The sequence below is a fragment of the Polypterus senegalus genome, chromosome 18, assembly GCF_016835505.1.
Source record: "Polypterus senegalus isolate Bchr_013 chromosome 18, ASM1683550v1, whole genome shotgun sequence".
Taxonomy (NCBI): Eukaryota; Metazoa; Chordata; class Cladistia; order Polypteriformes; family Polypteridae; genus Polypterus; species Polypterus senegalus.
This window is the reverse complement of record NC_053171.1, coordinates 34635398-34660339: the sequence shown is the minus strand read 5'-3', so window position 1 is coordinate 34660339 and position 24942 is coordinate 34635398. Positions and strand designations below refer to the sequence as shown.

General features: G+C 41.0%; 1 protein-coding gene across 2 annotated transcripts in view; it reads left to right on the top strand.

Annotated features, from left to right (window-relative positions):
• The first annotated feature begins 2560 nt into the window (after positions 1-2560).
• prlh2r (prolactin releasing hormone 2 receptor) overlaps positions 2561-24942 on the top strand; it is a 60286-nt gene continuing 37904 nt past the window's right edge. The window contains exon 1 of one of the 2 annotated variants that reach the window (XM_039742137.1): positions 2561-2735. The gene's annotated coding sequence lies outside the window, so the exon portion shown is untranslated. Of the gene's footprint in view, positions 2736-3653; positions 3708-24942 lie in introns of those variants that run through there. The other variant, XM_039742138.1, reaches the window with a different exon arrangement.

Below are 24942 nucleotides of genomic sequence, written 5' to 3'. Positions count from 1 at the left end.
GAGGGGTGTTTCATTGAAATGCCTATACTCTTGTTCCCATTGAGTGGTGTGCGACATGATCTTTCATTACAGATTTTTTTTCTGAGTCAGGTCTGTTAGTTTGATTTCTTTGTAGTTTCGTTTCAAACCAAACAGCTGATAATGGTATGAAAACGAACATAATTATATACAAATTAAATGTGTTTTAAACTATTAGAGATGATAGGATTTTAAAAGAGTGCAGAGTGGCGCACTAGTTAGTTCGGTTTCCACGTAGCTCCTTGAGACTAGTTATACATTTCTACTTTCGCGATTTCTACCAAAATTGGTTTCGGAGTTTTGCTCTTTTTGATGTGTTTCTGTGTGTGTGTGTGGTGTGTGAATGTTCTCCTGGTGCAAATGTGGGTCTCCTTCTAAATCCAAGAGATCTGCTTGTTATATTAATTCAGAACTCTGCGTGTGCCCAGCACGAGTGAATATGTTTGTCGGCGTGTGTGTGTGTTGATCTGGACCTCCTTCTGCTGCCATCATAGACTGGCTCATTGTAACTGTCTAGGGAAAATGTGCGCGTCTCATAGACAGAAGAATAAACCTCGCAGGTTATAAATATCTAACTAGTCAAAATGATGCTAACGGTAAATGTTTGTGTGCTTACTCTTTCTAGAAGTTCTTTTCACACAAAGAAAGAAAATGCTACCATTTGATCATTTGTTAGTCCTATTTCGCTTTCATAAGTAGATAATGGGGAACGATAGTATACAGTGTAATGCAAAATGTCTTCTGAAAACAGATAATTAAAAAAAGTTGCTCAAGATCATTACGTAATATTTTTATTTTAACTTATCAGATTGGTTGCAGGGTGGCGCAGTGGGTAGCTCTGCTGCCTCACAGTTAGGAGACCCCGGTTCGTTTCCCGGGTCCACCCTGCATGGAGTTTGCATGTTCTCCCACTATCTGCGTGGGTTTCTTCTGGGTACTCCAGTTTCCTCCCACAGTCCAATTGGCAATTCTAAATTGTCCCGTGTGTGTGTGCACTGCAGTGGGCTGGTGCCCTGCCCGGGGTTTGTTAACTGCCTTGCGCCCAGTGTTGGCTGGGATTGGCTCTAGTAGACCCCGTGACCCTGTAGTTAGGATATAGCAGGTTGCATAATGGATGGATGATTGGTCGCAAGTCTTCTCAGTCTGATCTTTTTAGTTGACACAATGGCAGAGTGCTCAGCAGAGTGGTTCTTCAAAGCAATGGCATTGGGGAACCCTTTTTGGTTCCAAAAGACCCATCCACATTAAGGATTCATAAAGAACCATTTACTTATTTAGATCCATAACAGGTTCCTATAATAAATAACCATGAATCAATGGTAACAGATTTGTGAAATACCAGTGGCTCGTGATTTTAAAAGGACTTTTGCTGCATACAATCATACACACTAAGTCCAGGCCTTCTTAATCTGTTAATGTCCTGCTAGGTTGCCTGCCATATATTAAAGATTTAATCTTTTTTCTACATATTAGTACTTTTTCAAAGCACAAAGAACCAATTTTATATGCAAATAACTTTTCCCAGAATGATGTGGTGCTCTGTCAAGCAATGATTCTACAAGGAACCCAGTAAAGAACCATAAAATGCCATTCAAGAGGCCGGAGAGTTCAGTTGTCTCCAAGCTTTGGGGATCTGAATTTGAATACTTGGTCACAGGGCCGTCTTAACAGCATCATAGGCTCCTAGACAAAGTAGTTCGCTAGGGCTCTTGTTTTGACAGCAAAACAGAAACACACACAGGCATCAGAGACATCGTGGACCCATGTGCTCCTGGGACCCCCAGCCAGTACCCATTGTCGGTTCCTCACAGCGTAAATTTGCAATTCTCCTGTTACTTTTGTCATCATTATACCTTATGGATGTGCCTTTGAGGTTAAATACCCAGGTGTTAGCGAGTGTAAGTGTGACCTCTGGAAAACAGACAAGATAAAAGCTCCCTTTGACTGTGGAAAATGACTTTAGAGAGCAAGCAGATTTTGAACATCTTCTGCCTACCTGCTTCTTTTCCATTTCTTGATTAATATCTGTCGGCTCCCATAAGCATTTAATGGAATAAATGGCCTCATAAAAAGGATAGATGATTGAAATGTAATCTTTGTGAGCATTTATTCTTTTCTTTTAATTCTTACGCATATCTGTTTCTGGGCAGGATATGCAATGAGTCTAAGCTGGGGCGAGAATACGTGCTGATAGGCAATATCCTTCTAATAAATTAAAAGCATTTGTGATCTTCGCTTTCAGTTCTCATAACTGAGAAAATATTAGAGAGAATTTCATATGCCCTGACTGGCTGATGCACGTGTGTGGACTCCAGCCTTTGTACATCCCACCTAGCGTGGCGAAATGAAGATCAGCACCATGGTCAGGGACAGCTCATTGTGGCGAGCGGCTTAGCGCTGTGAAGTTAAAGCAGCTTCGACTTAGAAAAGGGAATGAGAAAGACGCCGTGCGTGTCCGTCTTCTTGGGCTTTATTCAAAGAGGCGCACTGCAGCCGGTAGCGTGCATGTGATTAGAGTTAAATGACGAGAACGTGTGGCGCTCAGGCTGCCTCGAAGCAGCGGAGTTGTAGCTACTGTGCAAACTTCTTTTTCTTTTTCGAAGGCGTTCTCGAATCTACTGAGTGACAATTTCAGATTGAGAAATACGCAGTTATGAACACTTCATGAATTTAATAAGCCACAGTCCCTCAGCTGTGATCGTATCCCTGGAGAGAAGGTAAGTGGTCCTTATTGCTGTTTATCTAATGGGATTTCTTAAGGCAAATTCTTTGGGATGAAAATATTCCGTATTCAAATTGAAAGCAAGTATTTCGGACTAATTAGAGTTATATATTTTTTATTATCGATCGTTCTATTAAGTATGTAGTTATTATCGATTACTGCTGACCCCGTGTGCTCTATTCATTCGACTTTATAGACATCAAGAAGCAAATGCACTCTTTTTCTTCGCAAATTATACTCGTGCTGTTCCTTATTTGTCTGATCTAAAAGTCTTACAAATGGTGCAAATAAAAAACAAACAAACTGAAGTTTTCCTTAATGGAGACATTTCGGTTATTGTGTGTTTAATTTGGATAGAGGCAGAATTAGTAACTCCCCCGTGACCCTGTATTCGGATTCAGCGGGTTAGAAAATGGATGGATAGAATTAGTAACTAATAATTAGACATAACTGTAAAATGGGAGTCATACATATCCGGACAGTCGCATAATTAAAGGAGAAGAGATATGCAGTTCTCGCCAGCTTCGTGCCATGGATGTTAAATTAATAAAATGCTCGCCTTTCTCGACAAAACTAAGCGTCTGACGAGCTTAAATCAGAAGTGTAACACCGTGGTGGCAATGTACCCACAAGCAAACGTTACAATTCAGAAATACACTGTGCAGTCTGGGTACATGTGGAGGGATGTCTGAGGCGGACCGCTACCTTGAGCTTGAGACAAGCGGATTTCGGGAGATGGGTGGATGGATGGAGCTGAAGTTGCGCGAGTCAGACGGAAACTGGTTTTAAATGTTATCCGTTAGCAGCATGGACGTGTTTCTGGACGTAGGGTTTGCGTTTCTTAGCAGATGCGCTACATCAGTACTGCCTGTTAGTGAGCCTCTTATGCTCGATAGACACACGCTGTTGAAATGTTGGCTTTAAAGTAATTTGACAACGCTGAATTGAATTAGTAAGGTCGTCAACGGTAAGTTGGACTGATTAACAGTTATAAAAATTAAAATGCGAAATTTAGCTGTGGTTTTGTTTCTCGGTAACAAATATTCTTACAAAAAGATGTACTCAGTAAGAAATATTCCTATATAAAGATGTATACCTGCCTGCCTGTCAGGTGGAGATGATTATGAAGAACACGCGGAGAGCCCCATATCTGTCTTTAAAGCAAACATCCACCTCTCATTTCTTACAGAATTTGACAGGCATTCACATTTCCTTCATTTTCATCAACAAGTCGTGTAGAAGCTAACATTTATATGGCAATTTAGTTTTGCATCAGCTTTCACATTTTTTCATATGAAGAATGTCAAGTTTGCATTCATGTTTAAAATAAATGGAGGGAGTTCAGCTTTTGCCCGTTTACTACATTATCATAATATGGCTAATCATGGACCGAAGTTATCAAAGCGCTGACTACTTTTCTTCTTCTCATTATTACACACGGAAAACTCTCATCTGTGTGAGTGGGTGGTGCCCGGAAAAGGACTGGCACAACTGCCATTGCGGGCAATTTACGTGCGGTGGTCATTGAGCGACACGTAAAGAGGGCTGGCTGGAGGAAGAAGGCATTCAGACAGAAGTGTAGACACCCACGAGTGTGCCTGATAAGGGTGCAGTGCTGCCGAGGCTTTACAACCGTTTGTCATGGCGCTATATGCCCAAGACCTTTATGCTACCAATCATTGTTTAAATTGCTTTAAGATATAAATGTCTATTTATTTATTTGTTTGTTTTTTGTTTATGCGGAGTTTCAACGTTGTGTGATTCCCTAACTTCCCATATCTCTTACCCATGCCTGTGAAGGGCTTCCTCCTGGCGCTCCCCTTTGCTCGCCATGCTGAACAGTTGACTGGTGTAAGTCCATGTGCCCTGAGATGGACCAAAATCCCATCTTCACTTGCTGCTTGCCTGTGGGTGTCTGTTGCTGGTTCGATATATTATGAGAAAGTTATTCTAGGGATGGGTATGTCATCATTTCATCTGTCTGGTCAGGAAATACACACTGGTCGGACCTGTGTGTATCTAAAAATGTTGAGCTGTGTAGATCTAGATGTGGTTTATGTGGAAGGTTTGCCTTGTTACAATTGTTTCTGAATATACTGGATATATATATATATATATATATATATATATATATATATATATATATATATATATATATATAGTGGTGGATGGCCGGCTCCTCACCCCAGGACGCCAGGAGGAGCTCTCCCGACAGCATGGATGGGCCCTGAATTCCAGCAGGGCCTTATGGGCTATGTTGTTTTTATGCACAGCCCTGCTAGATACCTTGGGGGCCACTGGGAGTCGCTGTCAGAGGGTCCGTGGACTCGTATATGCCCTATAACCCAGACGTATGTCATAATCCCGGGACAGGAAGAGACGACGTGCTTCTGGGGTAAAGATATGGACTATTTACCCTGACCTGGAAGGAACAAGGACTTGTGGACTGTTGGGCAAGAACACCTCCAGGTCAGGGGGTATAAAGGGACACTGGGAAAGCCCAGAAACGGAGCTGAGCTGGGAGGAAGGGTGGCTAAGTGTCTGGGAGAGGAGGTTTGTTATTGTGATTGGTTTATTGGAGTAGTGTAGAGTGCAAGGTGCTTGGTGCACATTATTATTATAATAAATAATAATTGTGGACTTTATACCTAGTTTTTTCAGTGGTACCTGAGGGTTCAAGAGTTGGATCAGAACCTCTACTGCCGCTATATATATATATATATATATATATATATATATATATATATATATATATATATATATATATATATATATATATATATATATATATATATATATATATATATATATATATATATATATATAGGGTGAGTCAAAATTATTAACACTAATGGTACTGATATGTATATACTTATATACAATTTTTGTGGACAATTTATGGGCCACATATGGTACATGTGTTGAACATGATGGCGAACAGGTTGAGAAATCATCTTGCACATATGAAGTATGTTTTGTAAATAAATTGTTTCCGCCATTCAAATGTTAACATCATTTTGACTCACCCAATATATATATATATATATATACTGATTATGGAAGGATCGGGAGAGAGAGAGTACTTCCAGGACTCCTTCCAGGTGCTCTATAAAAGGAGCCAGTCACCACCACTCAATGGCCTGGCTGGGAGGAATTGGACAAAGCCCTTGAAGAGAAGTGGAGGCGGAAGGACTGGTGGCAGAAGGACTGTGGCCTGTGCTTGTGTTGGATGGTGTATTGAAGAAATGAAACAACTAATGAGCAGCAGATGCCGGTACCCCAGAACAAAACACTCAGAGTCAATGAGGACACATTAGTCAGGGAGATGCTTGTTCTTGCTTCTCACCTACGGTTTTGGATATTCTTGGTGGAGTTTTGGAAAGTGCAAGTCTCAAGCCGTCTTTCCTTCAAATTTTCTTCTCAACAGCATATGTTTTAGCAAATCTACACCCAGAGTAGGTGAAATTTTCCCCCAGTTGGGAATCCCTGTTATAAGCTACAATCACATGGAATATTTTCAGCATTTTCAACGGCATCCAGACTTGTGATGTTATCAAGCTACTGTGTACTTCTAACTTCCCAGATCTTCTAATGAAAGTCCAGTGTAAGTCAGCAACCATTTGTCTTCTGTTTCTTAACCTGCCTTCTCCTTTATATTGCCACAAGGAGTCAGAGTCTATAGTTGGATCAGCTGGTAGGAGCCCACCCTTGATGGGACTCTAGTTAATGTCACAGCTCAGTCGCTCATTCATTTTAAGTCAGTTTAGTGTCAACATTCAACTCAGTGCTCAGTTAAAACCAGGAGTGCCCAGAAAAAATTTCAGAAGAACACGTAAACTCGACTGTGTGGCATAGTGATGGAGCGGGATTAATAATGCACCACTGCCACTAAAAAAACTGAAATAGTAGAATAAGGATGTCAATATTTTCAAATCTTAAAGAAAAATCCCCCCCGAAAAACAGTAAGCAGTCCTGCAGTGAGCACTTATCATAAAAGCAGCCATTGTACTACAGACAGCAAAAATATCAGGTGCACAAGAAGCCAGCAAAAGACCACAGCTTTGAGCCATTTGCTTTTTTTCCACAAAAACAACATCCGTTAGTGATTCTGTCGCCTAACCTTTAAAGTCAGACTGAACTCTAGGTCAGGTTTCAGGATTTCTTCTGTATTTTAGTTTGTCTTGGGGAATTCCTTTTTTCTATGGACATGACATCATCCTAGTGAGCACGTCTAGCACAGGGAGTGACGTGTGGGGACTGCGTGTTCTCCATTAATTAATGGCCCATCAGGGCTTAATTTCAATGATTGAATACTTTTGTTTCTTCCAAAATCTTTGTAACACGGTAAGCCACCCCTTTGGTTATGTGCATCATCTCTGATTTAGGCATCAGTTGACACTTTGATTCTGGAAATCACTTTTGTTTTCAGGCCTTTATTATCAACGTCACCTTGCTAAATCAAAAACTTAAAAAGGATACAGTCATGTGAAAAAGTAAGTACACCCCAAGAAATGTCTTTACTTTCTTTTTTAAGATATGTCACTCTTAACCTGCAATTGCTCCGTCCTGGGTATAATGTTAATCTACCTGCAACCCTGCAAGCAGGTCATCTAACCTACAGGGAGAAGTTGGGAGTTGGTGGCAGGACTGGCACTCCAGCCAATGTAAAAAACCTCACATTGTTCCAGCGTGGTGCTGAGGTGTCACCCACTGCACTTGGGTCCCAATTCAGGTGGTTAGTTGTGTTGTGGGTGCAGCAACGCACTATCAGCGCATGCTCCCAACCTTCAACCTTCAACTTCAACTCTTAAAAATAAAGGTGACGGAGTGTTTCCTCAGAGCAATGTCATAGAGGAATCATTTTTGGTTTCCTAAAGACCCATCCAAATGAAGGTTCCAGAAACAACTTTTATTTATCCAAAACCATAACAAATTGTATAAACAACCAATGCACAGATGGTAACAGATTATGGAATGCCAACAGCTTCCTGATTATAAAAGTCTTCTTAAAACACACAATACAACAGGCTGAGCTCAGGTTCTCTTGACATGAGAGCATCCTGTTAGGTCGCCTTCTATACATTAAAGATTTCTGTTTGGTCCACATATTAGGAACCTTTTCAAAACCCAAACATCTATGGAAATAGTCATTGCCCCCTTGGCTCTAATAGCTGTTATCGCCCCCTCATATAGGCATTTCCTACTGGGACAATGTATTTTCCCACTACTCTATGCAGAATTCTTTCAGTTGTGAGATGTTTGAGTTGTGTCTTGTGTGCACAGCCTATTTCAACTCCCACCCACAGCATCTTGATGGGATTTAGAGCCAGGCTTTGATTTGGCCATTCTGGAACCCTCCATTTCTTTCTTTTTAGCTATTCCTTGGTGGATTTACTGGTATGTCTAAGATCATTATTGTGTTTCAAGGTCCACTTCCAGCTAATCTTCAATCTTTTGATAGATGGTCACACATTATCCTAAAGCACGCTCTGGTACAATGAAGAATTCATAGTGGCATCTATGATAGGGAACTGCACAGGGCCTAATGCACCAAAGAAACCCCAAACCACAACATTTCCAGTAAGTAGCAGGTTCTTCTGGTCAAATGCTGTTGTTGTTACTCAACAAACATGTCTGCTGGTACAGTGGCCAAATAACTTTCTTGTTTGTCCAGAGTACATTATTCCAGAAGTTGTGGTATTTATCACAGGCAAATAGACTGTAAGTCTTGTCCTGATGTTCTTTACGGACAACAAAGGTTTCCTTTGGACATGCCTCCCGTGCAGAGTAGACCTCATTTGTGCAGCCTTTTCTAATGGTAGACTAACACACTTTGACATCAGTAGTAGAAAGAGATATCGATAGGCCCTGTGATGAAATTCTGGATCTCTTAGAGACTTTTTTCAGCACCTTGTGCTCTGCTCTTGAGCTGAACCTGCTGGTGCAGCCTGACCTGGACAAGTTGGCAGTTGTCTGAAATCTTCTCCATTTTATAGATGGTCTTCTGGACAGTAGAATGATTGATTTCCAATTGTTTGGAGATCTTTTAAAATCTCTTCCCAGAAGCACAGGCATCTTTAACCTTCTTTCTGAAGACCTTAGAGAGCTCTTTTGATCTTGGCATGGTGATAACACACACACTTCAACAACAAAGAGCAAACCAAACTCAATGTCAGAGGTTGAACTGTGACAGGTTCACAATGAGATCCTCTTCAATGGTGTTCTGATCATCCGTACCTGATTATAATTTTAGGAATTTGAGGTAGTCATAAATGCCGAAGGGCAGTTAGTTTTTCCAAATGCAGAATTTGCTTATATTTATTTAAATTATACAGTAAACTACAAAATGTAAATGACATGAAGTTTGCTATATCACCTTTATCTATAGAGACTGTTGAAATAAAGATCTAGTCTTGATATGTCCACATATGCTAAAAAAGAAAGATACATTTCATGGCGGTACTTACTTTTTCACATGACTGCATGGCTTTTAATTTTTGTGAAAAAAAAACTCACTTTTGTTTATATCCTTCATATTTTGCCCACGATATTTCATTTGTCATTCATCATAATAGATACGGTTGTTGTTAGAAGCTTAGCAGATCAGATAGTTCCCTAACTACAGGTTCAAATTCTTACATAGTGCCATTCACACTAAAGTGGTTCAGACATCTACACGCAAGACAAAATGCAAAGTAATGAAAGCAGTAAGAGCTCGTGTCACATTCAGAGTGACATGATGTCGAATACAGGCCTTGACACATACATTCTTCACTTATCTCCAAGGCTTTTCTGGGGGCACCCCCATTTCCTCCATTCGTCTAAACTTCTGACTGTTAGGCTGATGCTCAGTTGTAAAGTCACCAGTGTTAATTGACTGAGCTTGTGTTAGAGTGTCCCTCGATGGACTGGCAGCCTACCCATGGACAAATCTGAGTTTTATTCCACTGCTAGGCTCTGTATCCCTGTAAGTTCTGTAAGTTGAAATGCAAATTTTAAAAATGGATGGGTATTTATTATCTTGTATTACTACACAGTAGAGTCATCCTGATGGCACACTGGTCAATGCTACTGTCTCATGGGCCCTGTCTGATTTCTCTGCCTGTTTGTCGCCTGTGTCAAGTCTGCAGATTCTCTCCGTGTCTGTATGGGTTTTCTTCTCGCATCCCCAAGGAGGTGTGTGCTGGGTCAATCGGTGATTCGACACTGGCCTCGGAGGAGTGTGTGCAGACGTCAGCCCTAAAGAAAAGCAAACAACCTTGTGGGGCCAGTTTACCATCACCAGTTCCTGCCTTCCACCCAGTGCTAATGGTATGGGCTTTCGTTCCCTTTGATCCAGAATAGGATGAATTAGGTTTAAGAATGAAAAAATGGCATAGCTGTCATTCCTCAGAGTTTGGACTCCAGTGTGGTCTGTCTGGGGGGCATTCTGTGCAGATGTTTTACATTTTTTACTTCCATATTAGCCCAAACACATATTTTCATCATAACAGCAGCCTCTCAGTTTCCCAGTCTATTTGTGGGTATGGCTGTGCCCAAGGTGCTCTGAAAAGACTTGAATTCCATTAAGAATGGATGGGTTAATTGTTAAATGTATGTGCGTACTGTAGGGGGCACTAAATTAATGTTGAATGAACATGTGTGCCCAAGTCAGCCCTGCAATGGCCTGGCATAGTTAATGGGAGTGAAGTGTTTTGAGAACATTGTTATATGATAATAATAATAATAATAATAATAATTAGTGATAAGCAAAACAGCTAAACTTCCATTCACATTCACTTATGTGAAACTGACACTAACATTTTTCAGAAGGTAATTTTGCAATAGTACCGTACCATACCATTTTCTAAGCCCACTTAATCCTGAGGAGGGTCACGGGGGGCTGAAACCTATCTTAGCAAGCATAGGGTGCAAGGCAGGAGCAACCCACTGGACAGGGCACCAGTACATCGCCGACCAAACACACACACTACACACACGAGGGCAAGTTAGCATCACCACTCCACCAAACCAGAGTATCTATGGATAGTCGGAGAGAACTGCAGTATCCAGATGTGAAACTCAATAAACATTTTTTTGGGATTTAAATGTTTTGTGGTGTGGAATACAAGGACTTCTGCTTCCTAAAGACTCATTCACATGTTCACCTGTGCTCTTTCCTGCAGCTACGTAACGCATGTTGTCTGTACCACCCCAGTACAATCAATTCAGTTCACGCCACTCATTCACATTAACATAGAGGGGTGCAGGATTTTTTTTTTTATTATTAAATGTGACATGCTGCATATTTTCCACATGAAGATACATCAATCCCCATCACTGTGCACATGACTCTGCTGTCTCCACAGGAAATCTCAGTCACCGCTGCCAACCCTTCACCATTATCGAGCAAGAGTCATATACTAGTTCAGGATAGGCATACTTCTGGTGACTTGATTTATTGATTATTTATTTATTTATCTATTTATTTATTTGTTTATTTTCACTAAAGAACTTTACTTAAATACTAAATGACAAGCATAAATATACAGAGTTAATGCAAGTAAATCCTTTCAGACAGGACTAAATGCCTTTCTTCTTGCGTGAATGGCACACATTTTGCTAAAAACGAAGTGCAATTTATTTTGCCAATTTTTTTTTTTGTGAAGCAAAACACCAAGTTGCACTGCAAATTCAGCTTGGCAGGGATCGTTTTGCTTTTCAGTAATAATAACGCAGAATTTCTCCCATTTTCTAACCAAGTCAGCATCACAGGAGTTGAAGCTGAATCTCAGATGTCATATAGAAGCCAGCCACAGATGTGATGATAGCAAGTCACACTCCCACACTCCCACACACACACTCACACTCGCTCATTCAGGACAGATTTATAGTCACCAGTTAATCAAATGTGCTTATCTTTGAGATGCTGGGAGGAAAGCAACAATCCATGTCTGGGACCCGACATGAAGACATCTGATATATAAAGAATCTACTCTTTATGTAAAAAAGATTAGCTGTGCTTATTTTTCTTCAAAACCGTACGTCATATAGTATACAGCTATATATCATTTTTTATCTTCATTAAGAGTATACAACAATGATACTCTCATGTCAATACAACTAATTTAACATGAATACGTCAAAATAAATGCATAATATACATCTGCTTCGATAAGAACAGTAGTGGTTGAGTTGTGTGTTAAGAGTTGACAAGCCACGCATGTGGTGTAATGGTAGTGTGGCTGTTTCTCTGTAAGGTGATCATGAGTTTGCATCCTGGGTCCTCCATGTTTGAAATATTGTAAAAAGGGCCATTTTTGTTTCTCTCATTTAACAAAAAAATTCTGCCATGGAACTAACTATCAGGTTGGGTCGCAGTAGGCAGCCAGGACTCACACACCCCTAGTATAAATATATAAATACAGTATATATTTATGCAGGTCATTTATGTGCAGCGGTGGCGCAGTGGTAGCACTGCTGCCTCGCAGTTAGGGGACACGGGTTCGCTTCCCGGGTCCTCCCTGCGTGGAGTTTGCATGTTCTCCCCGTGTCTGCGTGGGTTTCCTCCGGGCGCTCCGGTTTCCTCCCACAATCCAAAGACATGCAGGTTAGGTGGATTGGCCATTCTACATTGTCCCTAGTGTGTGCTTGGTGTGTGGGTGTGTTTGTGTGTGTCCTGCGGTGGGTTGGCACCCTGCCCAGGATTGGTTCCTGCCTTGTGCCCTGTGTTGGCTGGGATTGGCTCCAGCAGACCCCCGTGACCCTGTATTCGGATTCAGCGGGTTGGAAAATGGATGGATGGATGGATGGATGGATTTATGTGCAGTACATTTGTTACACTACTGTTGTTTTTTATTTTTAGTTGATGTTATTTATTTATTACTATCTATTTCAAATGATGACTATCTATTTCGTAGCCTATTATATATTACTAGCTGTGTAAGCCCGTGCTGTATAAAGCCTGGCGTTCTAGAAACTTTTGAAATCATCAAAAAAAAATTGAAATGTAGAGATATCAGGTAATTGAAAGGAACTACTCTGGCCATCTCTCTCCTAGGAGGATTCGTTATGCTGACGTGCTCACCTTGCTTGTGTATTAATGGCAGGAGGATAAGTAAAAGGGATACCATTTTGCCGATGTGCTTGTCTCGCTTACGTAAGTGATTTTCTCCTTTTTCAGCGGTTTTACTTTGGCAACAGAGTTGCTTTCTTCTTCCGACTCGTTAACTTGGGGCCACCTTGCCGGCTCTCTGAGCGTCATGCTGTAGTAGCCTTGCACTTCTGGCCCAGACAAACAGACACACACACTTCCACGCGTAGACGTTTAGTTTTCTGTTTCCTCAGAGGCTAAGCCCTTAACCCCAACTTCACCTTTCACTTCTAGGCCAGACAGACACTGTACGGCACTGCATTTCTGTATACTGTATGCTGCACCACAGTTCTAGAGAATGTTATTTCATGCCAGCGTCTGCTGCACTGTGGTGTATGGTTGGTATGACAATAAAGACCCTTGACTTAACTTGACTTGACTAGGTGAGAATGTCGAAGCCCTTCAATTCCAGGTAGAAGTCCAAGTCAGTCAGTCTGCTGAAGAGCACGATTAACAGGAGATGAAACATAACCAGTAACAAGTGAAATTATCAAAACCAAATATCAGACCAATCTAACACTTAAGCTAATGCTTGAAACAAAACTCAGAAATAAAATTTTTATTTTTATTGTTAGGAAATCCTACTAAGCACTTGGTTAAAGGGATCTGAGAATATCCACACATCCTAAACAATGATTTGCCCATGGCTCCCAATTATATTGTGAATTTCCCCTTGGGATTAATAAAGTATCTATCTATCTATCTATCTATCTATCTATCTATCTATCTATCTATCTATCTATCTATCTATCTATCTATCTATCTATCTATCTATCTATCTATCTATCTATCTATCTATCCATCCATTATCCATCCCACTATATCCTAACTACACGGTTACAGGGGTCTGCTGGAGCCAATCCTAGCCAGCTGGCAGGAAACAAACCCCCGGGCAGGGGGCCAGCCCACCGCAGGGCACACACACACACAACAATTTAGAATCACCAATGCACCTAACATCTATCTATCTATCTATCTATCTATCTATCTATCTATCTATCTATCTATCTATCTATCTATCTATCTATCTATCTGTCTGTCTGTCTGTCTGTCTGTCTATAATACTGACACAACTTCTGGGACCACGCACCCTAGCCACCATCATAAAGTCAAAAAATCAAAAAATAAGAAAACCTCACAGAATATTTCTTGAGCACAAGAAAAAAAGAAAGAAAACAGAGCATATAGGTTCATAATGGTCTTTTTAATGTCTAACAATATTATATTTTTAATAAAAATCTCAATGAATTCCCAAGCCACCCAAGTGGCTCGATTCAATGGACTCAAGGCTTAACTTTTTGGATTCTAAGTTTATTTGTTTTGTCAAAGGAGAGGAGCAAAGTAGAAGAGAGAGAAAATACAGTATTAACTAAAAGGGAGAGAACACTTTGTTTTAGAGGGAAACAGACTGTTTATTTTAGATTTTCTGTGTTTCAAAGTGATGTGTTTAATTTCTAGTATTAGGGACCACGGGCTCTGGACTGAATGGGGACTTCATCAAAAATCAAGTGTAGCATTCTTTTGGTTGTTGCATGTATTCCTGCAGAACAGCAGCTGCTTGGCCCTGTTAAGCCAGCTGCCTCACGCCATGTTCAGGTTGATTTTGGTTGATTGTAATCCTTTAGCTTAGTAGGGTGGTGGCTGTTTTTCTCATCTCTATTTGGTGTTTAATCCAACAAGGTGGCGACTAGTTTGAATTTGTTTCATTTTTCTTTAAATATGCTGTATGTCTGCTTAAATGATAGCTGATTGTCACTTAGTAAATATGTAGCCAAGTTCCAACTGGTCAGCAGCTGCCTGTCCCTGCTTGTCAATGTGACTGACCAATTGTCAACAGCAAGGAATCACTCAGGATTCCACTTGTCTCCCATTTTACATCCACACACAGATAAGATGGCTGCAATTCCTAGAACTCCAAGACAGTAAACCAGAGGTTATCCAGTCAGATTGAATGGAACCTGCTGATGACATCTGGGGCTTATCTGGCATTGCTTTGGGAGCTGGCATCAAGGCACACATAGAGGGACAGAAAGTCTGATGTCATGGAAGTTTGATGCCCTCTGATTACCTAGAGAGAGGGAATGTCCCTTTAGCTTAACTGACGCCTTCTGGCATGGAGGTCCTGGATTTATGGCCAGCCTCTCCACAAGAGTATGTGAAATAGAAAGAAGCAGAGCTCTTAGTGATCCCTCACTGGTGACATTAATTAGACACCCAAGGAGCAGTTGCCTGACTGAGTCTCATTCTGGTTATGAATGGACAACATTTTCCTTTTTTTTTTGGTTTACTTTGAGCAACTGGTTTTCATGATGTTTTGATGTTTATAAGGGTTTCAGGGAGCACTGCATTCATGTCTGACATTAGTTTTACTTTTAGTTTCTTTTACAACAGCTGAAAAGATTTTGCCATTTTATTTTCTACGGGCATCACTATTTTGTGATGTGGCTGCCATAACATTGGTATGGAAAATTGAACAGACATCACCATCACAACATTCTTGTAGTAGTAACCAGTTTTATTAATATAATTTTGTCTGTTTTATATGAGAGGATTTCATGTCTGATATTAGCATCTCGTTTGGATTGATATTACAAAGCTGATTTTCCTTACCATCAAATTTTCTTCATTTACACAAATGCATTTTGAATCCCACCACATGACCCTGATCATTGTTCTGGTAATGATCATCTGATCATATAAATATGGCAGTGATCACACACTACTTCATCCCTCAGTGGATTCAGCAACCTATATAATACTTTAGCAATAATTCACTTTATATTCAAGCAAGTCGTAGTGTTCTGTATTTGGAAATTATTTCATTTTGTCTTTGATATTGAATTTCATCTTGTCCTTTACGGTCAGGCTTTTTGGGATGGTTTTCCCTCCCAGTTTTTGACCCTTTGCTTGAGTGACTATTTCCTTTTTCTTCTTAATCATTTCCTGGTTTTATTGAGCGCACAATAATCCTTAGTCAATCCAGTGAGTCCATAACAAGTATAAATTTCGGCACTATGCACTTCTTACTTGCCCAAAGTTACGGATATTCAAAGACGTTGCACTCGTGTTTATACTCAGACACTTTCCAGGTTAAAGACTTTTTTGCTTCATTTACTCTACTTTGATTCTGATTAGGTGTTTTGGCGTCATTATTAGTTATTTCTTCATTATGGTTAAAAACTTTGGCCTGTTATTTCTACTATGTTTCATAATCTGGCCCCAATTCATTCTGAAATATCTCTCTGTACCTTTAACCAAAACAGTTTGTGTGCAATAGCCTTGTTTTTGCCAGTCTGACATCCACCAATAGCTCTGAGGATTTGTGCTGTGACAGGAATTGACCACCTTTAGATCATATCTCATAGTAGTGTCCTCCATTACGAAGGTCCTCAACGAGTTCAACATTTCCATCTTTCCTAATGATGCATGAATAAGTCTTACAGGTGTCAGAGTTGAACTTATCATACATTCTGTTCACACTCTCAATACTTATTTGATTCTTCCAAGATCCTCTCTTTGAGTCAGCTAACCACCAAGTGGTGAACAGTTCCCAGGTCAGCTCCTGTCTTTCCAAAATGTCCAGATTATACAGCTTCAGATCAGGTGGTACTTTTAATAGTTAATTGATGTCATTTGAATTGAGGTATTGTAGTACCAGGTACATTTATGAACGATCTTCTGTTTGAACGTGATGTGTGTTAAAGACAGTCAATGATTAGCAATGAGATTACTTTACAATTCACAACTCGCATTAAAATATAATGATAAAGCACGTCCGTATAAGTCAGTTATCTCTGTCGTTCGCTGCTGACTTCAGAATCACTAAGTGGGACTCTTTCAAGTATCAAACCTAACATCTGAAATAAGGCTGAATACTATGAATACTTGATGGGGGCTTAAATACAAGCAACAGTCAATGATTTCCTCCCTGCAGCTCATGGTCATAGTGAGGTGACCCACTTGTGCTGTATGAGCTCCACAAGTACAGCTGCAGCTTTACACTTGTGGGTACTGACATGCTTTCTATTTTGGGGAAAATCCAGGATCAGATATTAACAACCTTTGAGGTTGTAGACCTAATGATGAAGAGTAGTGGGGTCTTCTTATAGACTTGTTATGACCCAAAGTCCTGGCTCCAGGATTGTGATCTGCTCTAAGTGAGGTCTGATTTGATCTTCTGAGATCTATCATGGGACTCATGTTTTAAATCTTGCTATGCCAGGCCTTTTTTCCTGAGCTGAATTTGCTTTGAGGGCCCATTATAAGGAACACAAGGCTTCCGCATTACTGAGGCTAAAAAGTTGTCCACTATAGTAAGATTGCAATTTCCCAAAGTCAAATTAAAAATATACTAATATCGGAGTCCTACTTTTTATTCATTTGAACAATAAAAAATAAACAGTTCCTATTTCGGGCGACATGGTGGCACAGTGGTAGCACTGCTGACTCACAGTAAGGAGACCAGGGTTCACATCCCGGGTCTTCCCTGCATTGAGTTTTCATGTTCTCCCCAAGTCTGCTTGGGTTTGCTCCTACAGTCCACAGACATGCAGGTTAGGTGAACTGGTGATCCGAAATTGGCCCATGTGTGTGGATGCTTGGTATATGTGTGTATTTGCCCTGCGATGGACTGGCACCCTGTCCAGAGTTTGTTCCTGCCTTGTGTCCATTTATAGCTGGGATAGGATCCAGCAGACCCCTGTGACCCTGTTCAGGACTAAGCAGGTTAGAAAATAAATGAGTGAAAGTGATTTCTATTCGCCCACACACTTGAGCTACCAAAATCTGCCAGTTTTACTAATGGCTGGCTTGAAGCAAAGTTTATCAGAATTAAGAATGTGTGCTCAGGAGCAGAGATGCATAATAGGGCTTTAAAATAAATTATTAAAACAGGTGGTGGTTCTGCTCGAATAGTGCTGCATTGAGGAGCGTGAGAGCTTCAGGCCGTAAGTCAAATCTAATAACAGTAGGTGTGCAAGCGAGATTGAGACCAAATAATAAACAACTGTCTTCCTGTTCACATTCATAAAGCTGAAAATGCAGCATGGGATCTTTGAGGAAACGTAACAAATATGAGTTCTTTTGAATCTGTCAGCCATGCAGAAGGTTCACGGAAATAAAGGCATCTCAGCAGTACGATTCTTCCCTTTAGAAAATCCGTTTGTTTCCCAGTGCTAGAGTGACGTCATGCAGACGGATCGATCCCATAAAAATATAGAGGTCACAACAGGCTAGGCGAGGAAATTGGTTTTTGCCCCTTGTCCAATATCGGAACAAATAATTCTTCGTAGTCTCTTAAAGGTCATTAGTACTAAGCTATTATAATTATTATTATTATTGCACATTATGCAGACAGCTTTACCCAAGGCATTTTAAAAGATCAGGATGAATTGCAATTGTTTTTTTATTTATTTTTTACACTTGGAGCACAGGCAGGTTGATTGACTCACAACTGCTTGTTTGATGCTTTCCCATTCAATGCAAGTCTGAGTTTTTGCCGTGCTGTCCAGTTTTCTTTCCATATCCCCTATAAACGGGTAACTTTATCCCAACCCAGTGTTAGCAAATGTGCCCAGAGATGGGCTGGCACCCCTGTATCCACCAGTGGGTGCTCTTTCTCCCCTGGCATGTGTTTCTTGATGCAGAACATACTAGAGATAATCCCATCCCTTTTATAAACATGGTGGAAATAATTTAACGAGAGAAATATGGTACTAAAAGATACATACATATTTAACTTGCTTTAAAATATAACTTCCATTCCCAATAATACATAATTATGTATACATACACATTCAGGCCAGAGAGAAGCAAAGGGACACACAGCCAGTTCTTCAAGCAGGGAAAATGCTGATGACCATGTGTCCCACCTGGCGGAATATCCATGGCATGGAGGCACTTTTGACTTCGTGTTGGATCCTCGCCATTATAACCACTCACATATTTTCATATTCATGGAATTCTGGTCAGATATGGGCTGCTTCTAGGCTGAACCCAAACAACACCTTCACCTGTTCTCATCATGTTTGACTGACTGTGGTTTTAACCATATTGGTTAAGCAGATATCAGCACTTTTAAAATAGCCAGCTAGCTTGAGTGTTCTTCACATGTTTTCTGTCCATCTGTCCAACCAGCCTTCCAGTTGTCACTTGTCCACCTCTCCGGCACATTCACTTTCTCTCTCTCAACTGAATTGCATGGCTCTGAAATAAACTCCAAGACAATGAGTCAGGCCTGCTTTAATCAATACAAATCCCTGCCCCATGGAATTACCGACACTCCAAATAGGGCAGCTATCCTGCCATGCTGTCTTCCAGTTGTTTGTGTCATGAATCTCCCACCATCGATCAGCTTGTCTCTCACGTCTTTTCTGTCAGCTGGCTTTCCTAAATGTGTCTGGTTTCTGCACTCTATGGTTTTTGCTCATATAAGTAAAATCAGATACAATGAAATAAACAGGGTGGCACGGTGGCGCAGTGCGTAGCGCTGCTGCCTCGCAGTTAGGAGACCCGGGTTTGCATCCCAGGTCCTCCCTGCGTGGAGTTTGCATGTTCTTTCCGTATCTGCATGGGTTTCCTCCGGGTGCTCTGGTTTCCTCCCATAGTCCGTAGACATGCAGGTTAGGTGCATTGGCGATTCTAAATTGTCCCTAGTGTGTGCTTGGTGTGTGTGTGTGCGCCCTGCCCAGGGTTTGTTTCCTGCCTGCACCCTGTGTTGGCTGGAATTGGCTCCAGCAGACCCCCGTGACCCAGTAGTTAGGATATAGAGGGTTGGATAATGGATGGATGAAATAAACTTTACAGATTGTAGTAACATACTGCAAATGTTGGCTACAACTCCTTGCAGAGTTAGCTCCTGTGTTTGTCCTTATTGGAATGGTGGAATTCAGAAATATCATAAATGAAATGAATACATACATGTGTTGCGGATTTCGTCCCGGGTGTGAACCATTGGACCAGCTTGGGGGGGCTCATGGGAGTATGTCTAGAATGTCCTGTCTACATGTGCTTTATGGACTTGGAAAATGTGTATCAGTATATAACTGCATCCCTTGGGGTGTCCTGTGGGGATTGTGGGGTACTGAGACTTGCTCTCTTTAATTAGCGCCAGCACTCCTGCATCCCAAGAAGAAGACAAACTTGAGCAGAAAGAAAGAAAGAGATTGAGAAACAGTGAAAAAGACAGAAAGAGAGATGGAGGTTAAAGTGAAAGGAAGAATGATGGAGCCAGCGTGTGGTAGAGTGGTGGCAGGAAGCAAGGTAAAGGGCACCGAGGAGAAGTGTATGGTTGAAACTCCAAAGGCACTAAAGTGGGTCACTCCAGCTGCACAAGAGGGCTCCTGAGTAGGGCCGAGGAGTGGCAGTGGAAGTCGGAGTGACGTTCAGCATGTTGCCCTGCCGGGGGGCTTACAATAACAGCGGGGCACCTGACACTGGATTTTAAAGGTTGGCTGTACCCATTAGGATGATGTCTCCACAGGCTGCAGGAAAGCAGAGGAGATGATCATTTTTAGAAGGAAGCTTCAGAGCTCATGAGCTTTCATAGGACATGATTTTAAACTTATTTTAATAGATTAGGTGACAGAGCTGAAGGTGGCAGAGTTGAAGATGTTAAGGTTTGCATTGGGTGTGACGAGGATAGATAGGATCAGTAATGAGGACATTAGAGGGTCAGCTCAAGTTGGATGGTTGGGAGACAAAGTCAGAGAGGCAAGATTGCATTGGTTTGGACATGTGCAGAGGAGAGATGCTGGGTATACTGGGAGAAGGATGCTAAGGATAGAACTGCCAGGTAAGAGAAAAAGAGGAAGGCCTAAGAGAAGGTTTATGGATGTGGTGAGAGAGGACATGCAGGTGATGGGTGTAACAAACAAGATGTAGAGGACAGGAAGATATGGAAAAAGATGATCCGCAGTGGCATCCCTTAACAGGAGCAGCCGAAAGAAGAAGAAGAAGAAAAAGAAAAAGATTGTTTATTTATTGACTCCAGCTTCCACCCACACTATCCATCCATTATCCACCCCGCTAATATCCTAACTACAGGGTCACGGGGGTCTGCTGGAGCCAATCCCAGCCAACATAGGGCACAAGGCAGGAAATAAATCCCGTGCAGGGCGCCAGTCCACCACAGTCCACCGACACTATGAATTTATGAAATATGCATCTACAACTATTAAGCATTGCACGTTTGCACCTTGGCTTTTTTTTGAACCCCTGACTGTTTGTTTTGTCATAATAAAAGCACTTGAGCACACTTGGGGTACTATGTGTGCCCGGCTCATCTTCGGTTATTACTATTGACGGTTTCCGGGTCCAAGCTACCAAAGAACGTGGAGCCAGCCAGGACCGTCACAATTACCTAATAACAATGAAAGTTTAGAGTATCAGCATGTTTTTCAAACACATGCTTCAGTCACTATAAACACACATGAAAATATAAAACAGCACACCAAACACTTGCGCACAGTCTGGTGCCATATCACCTATGCAACGTCACTTGTCTTTGAGCCCCTTTTTGGTTTCAGGAATGCTTCTGATGTTTTGGACCTTTGATTTATCTTTAGATATTTTTTAAGTTTTTGCTTACTGGTTTTGTTCTGGTCTTGAATCCTGCTAATAATCTTTTTGCCTGTTTTTGGATTATTTTTTTTATTTAGCCATATTCGACTTCTTCATTACTTCTTTCCCTTTCCTGTGTTTTTTATGGATGTTCTTTTGGATTACAAAAGTACTGTAGGTAAATACAGTAAATAACGCTTCTTTAATCAATATGCTTGCTGAGATCTGCAATTCGACTTAGGGTTAGGGTTAGGGTTCACCTGATTAGCTGTGCTGCATGGAATGTCTCCGCGCTCGGGGGTTCCTCTGGCCCACACTTGCCTGCTTTGAGAGCTGGTTCCAGGGTGCCATACTGTGCCCCTGAGGTATTAGTGAGCCAGACATCAACACTGCTTGAAATGTGAATGACATTCAGATTCTAGTAGTGTCGTCCACTGCTTAGCATCAGGTGAGGCTCCACAATACAAGATGAATGCAATCGTCTTCCAGACAGGACAGTGAGTGGGTGCTTTGCTGACTCATGACTGCTTTTGTTGTCTCGCTCACTTTGCATGCTAATCACAACAGTAATTATTTTGCCGTTTGCTCTTGGTGTGATGCAGATAAACACTGCCACTTGCTGGGTCAGCTGTTATCAGAATTAGGAGCGTTACCTCCAAGTCCACTAAAACCAAATCAGAGTTATTAAGTCTCAGTCACACCGAGTCAGGGACATGCATTCCCCAGGGCCTAAAGGGGGAGAAAAGCGTGTTGCCGCTGACTGGAAGGCTATTTTATTCTGGCTTCCACTGGGATGCTGGATCTTTTTTCGGTCATGATTGGTTTTCAAAGCCAACAGCCTGCTCTATTTAATTTTTCCTCTTGCTGACATGCTTCATCTAGGGACTTAAACAGAAAAAAGACATTTAGAAATATGGCTGCTTTTCAGTGCATCCTCTCAATGATGCTGATTGTTTCCACTGATTGGCATTGCATTTCAAAAAGGTGCTAGATGCTCCAGTTCTTTATTCTCTGCTCAAGGCTCCATAATCTTGCTTCAGTCCTTAAACAACCCGTTAATTGTCTGCGAGAGCTGATCCAACAAGTAATGCTAAGCTATGGTAATGTGGCCCTCTGAAGAGATGTCACCACACAGTTCTGCTTCATACTCTTCCTGCCAGATGCTGAGTACCTGCTTTATACCTTCGTGGAGTCTATCACTGTCTGAATGATACGCTCTTGTCGACCTCACGTTAATACTGCATGTAATTGTGGGAAAAAGTATTACATGTAATCCATCACATTTGGATGATCTAGATCTGGGGTGTCCGGCTCCAATCCTGGAGGGTCACAGTGGCTGCTGGTTTTCCTTCCTGCCACTTTCTTCATCAGGGACCAGTTCCTGCTGTTAATTGCTTCTATCCCATTTGTTTTAATTGCCACGTTTTTAAAGATTCCATCCTCTACATTGATTTTTTTTTTTCCTTAAATGGCAGCCAAACATAACCGGAATGTGAAGTCAGCCAGCAGATGACCAGCTAACTCCAACCTATTTCTCTCCAACCAGTGTCTTAATTAGAAGACGATTCCTGTTGTTAAATAAACCTGTTATTTACTTCTGTGGTGCTGCCACAGCAGACATTTCCAGAACAGTTGATTTTCTTTTTTCTAAGAGAACCATCAAAATGTTTTATGGATCTGAGCAGATGGACTTTACCAAGACCTTCACCTTTCTTTATTTCTAGATATTGTATGATGGACACAGGTTAGCTGGGCATGTGTTGGCTCATTTTGTATTTCATTGTTGTTTGATTGCTAATTAGAAAAAAAAAAACAATTATGGGGTCTGCATCTTAAATAGGAACTCAATTACAAATAAGGCAAAAGAAGTTAATTAGCAGCAGAAACTCATCACTAATTAATAACATGGTTAGAATGAAAGCCTGCAGCCACTGCAGCCCTCCAGAATCAGAGTTGGTCTCGACAGTAGTGCCCACTTCAACCACCGTGTGTTTATTATTTGTAACTACAGCCATAAAAAGAGAAGACAATGACAGGTGACAGAACTACACGTTCTAATGACAACAATTGAGCCTGCTGTTAATTTAAACTAAATGCATCAGCATGGGTGTAGGGACTCAGTTGTAAACTGGTCATGAGTAAATGTCACAATATAATAGTAAATGTCAAATATAATAAATACCTTGTATGTGTTGCCTAGCAGCATGGAGATCTTCAGCTCCAGAGTGAGTGTTGCTCTGAGAAGACTTCAAGAAGGTGAGCAGCAGTTGATGGGTGGTGCTGAGCTGAGTGGAAAGCCAATGTCAGTGCTGTTTGCCCGGCTACTCTTTAACGCAGCCGCACTTGTTGACTTCATTTGTTGCAGCAGTTGCTGTAGCCTGTGCACCCAAGTGAGATGTAATGGGCCGCGCTTTAGGTCTGCCGTAGATAAGGAGAGCCTCTTCATACACTTTGCAGATGGTGAACCGACAAATAAATGTGGAGATTAAATTTGTAAACACATTCCTGACGTGTTTGTTGGCCACTGTCATGACCTTGTTTCCTCATTTTCAGTATTTAATGTTTTTGTAATTTAGTTTTTCTCCCTTGCTTGTGCTTTGTTTCTGATCCTTAACCTTCATGTCTGTCTTTTGTGTTTAACAATTGGGCTTAATTTTTCTAAATTACTCTCAGACACAGTGATAAATTAAGAAGCTCTCTTGGCCACTGCTGCTAGCACTCTCATTGCCTTTGTTGATTTATTATTTTTTTTCTTTTTTTTGTATTTTAGAATACAGTATTTGGTCTATAAGGACAAGATACTTAGAAACTTTGGTGTTTGGTTAATTTTGCTTTTGAATGCTTTTTATTACTAGTATTCTGTTTTATGTATTACAATAATATTTTCTTTTTAATTATAACTTTATCTTTATATATAATACGCTACCATGGCTGTCCATTTTTCTAACCAGGATTTTAAATCACCTGTAGCTTTGCAAACTGTTTGACCTGAAATTTGGTACACATATACTACATGACATCTACTATCGGCTTTTGGGGTGATGATTGACCTCCAAGGTTATTCCGCTTTTTATTTCTATTTTATTTTATTGTAGAATCAACTCTCAGGGGCGGCCATGCGGTGCATGCGTACGGGCGCCATTCTCATCCCTACCACCTTCGCCATCACTTCCCCTACCTCTTCATATCTTAAATCATTCTTGAGGCAGATTGAAGACTTACAGTAAGTGCCAGGTTAAGTGAAAAATTAAGGAAAACGTACTAAGTAACTGCAACACAAACACTGACTTAATCAGTTTTAATGTGAAAAGATGCCGACGAAATAAGAGAAGAAGTGGGCTGCTTGGGTGGAGAAAACAAGAGCTGCTCAGGAAGCAGCAAGCGCATCAACCTCTGAGCAAACAAATGCTAAACGTACAGAGAAAGAGGAGGAAAACTTGAAGCAGTGCGCCGTTACTGGTTGTGAATATTTTTTATCAATGATTTTATTTAAACTAGTGGGAAGTGAAGC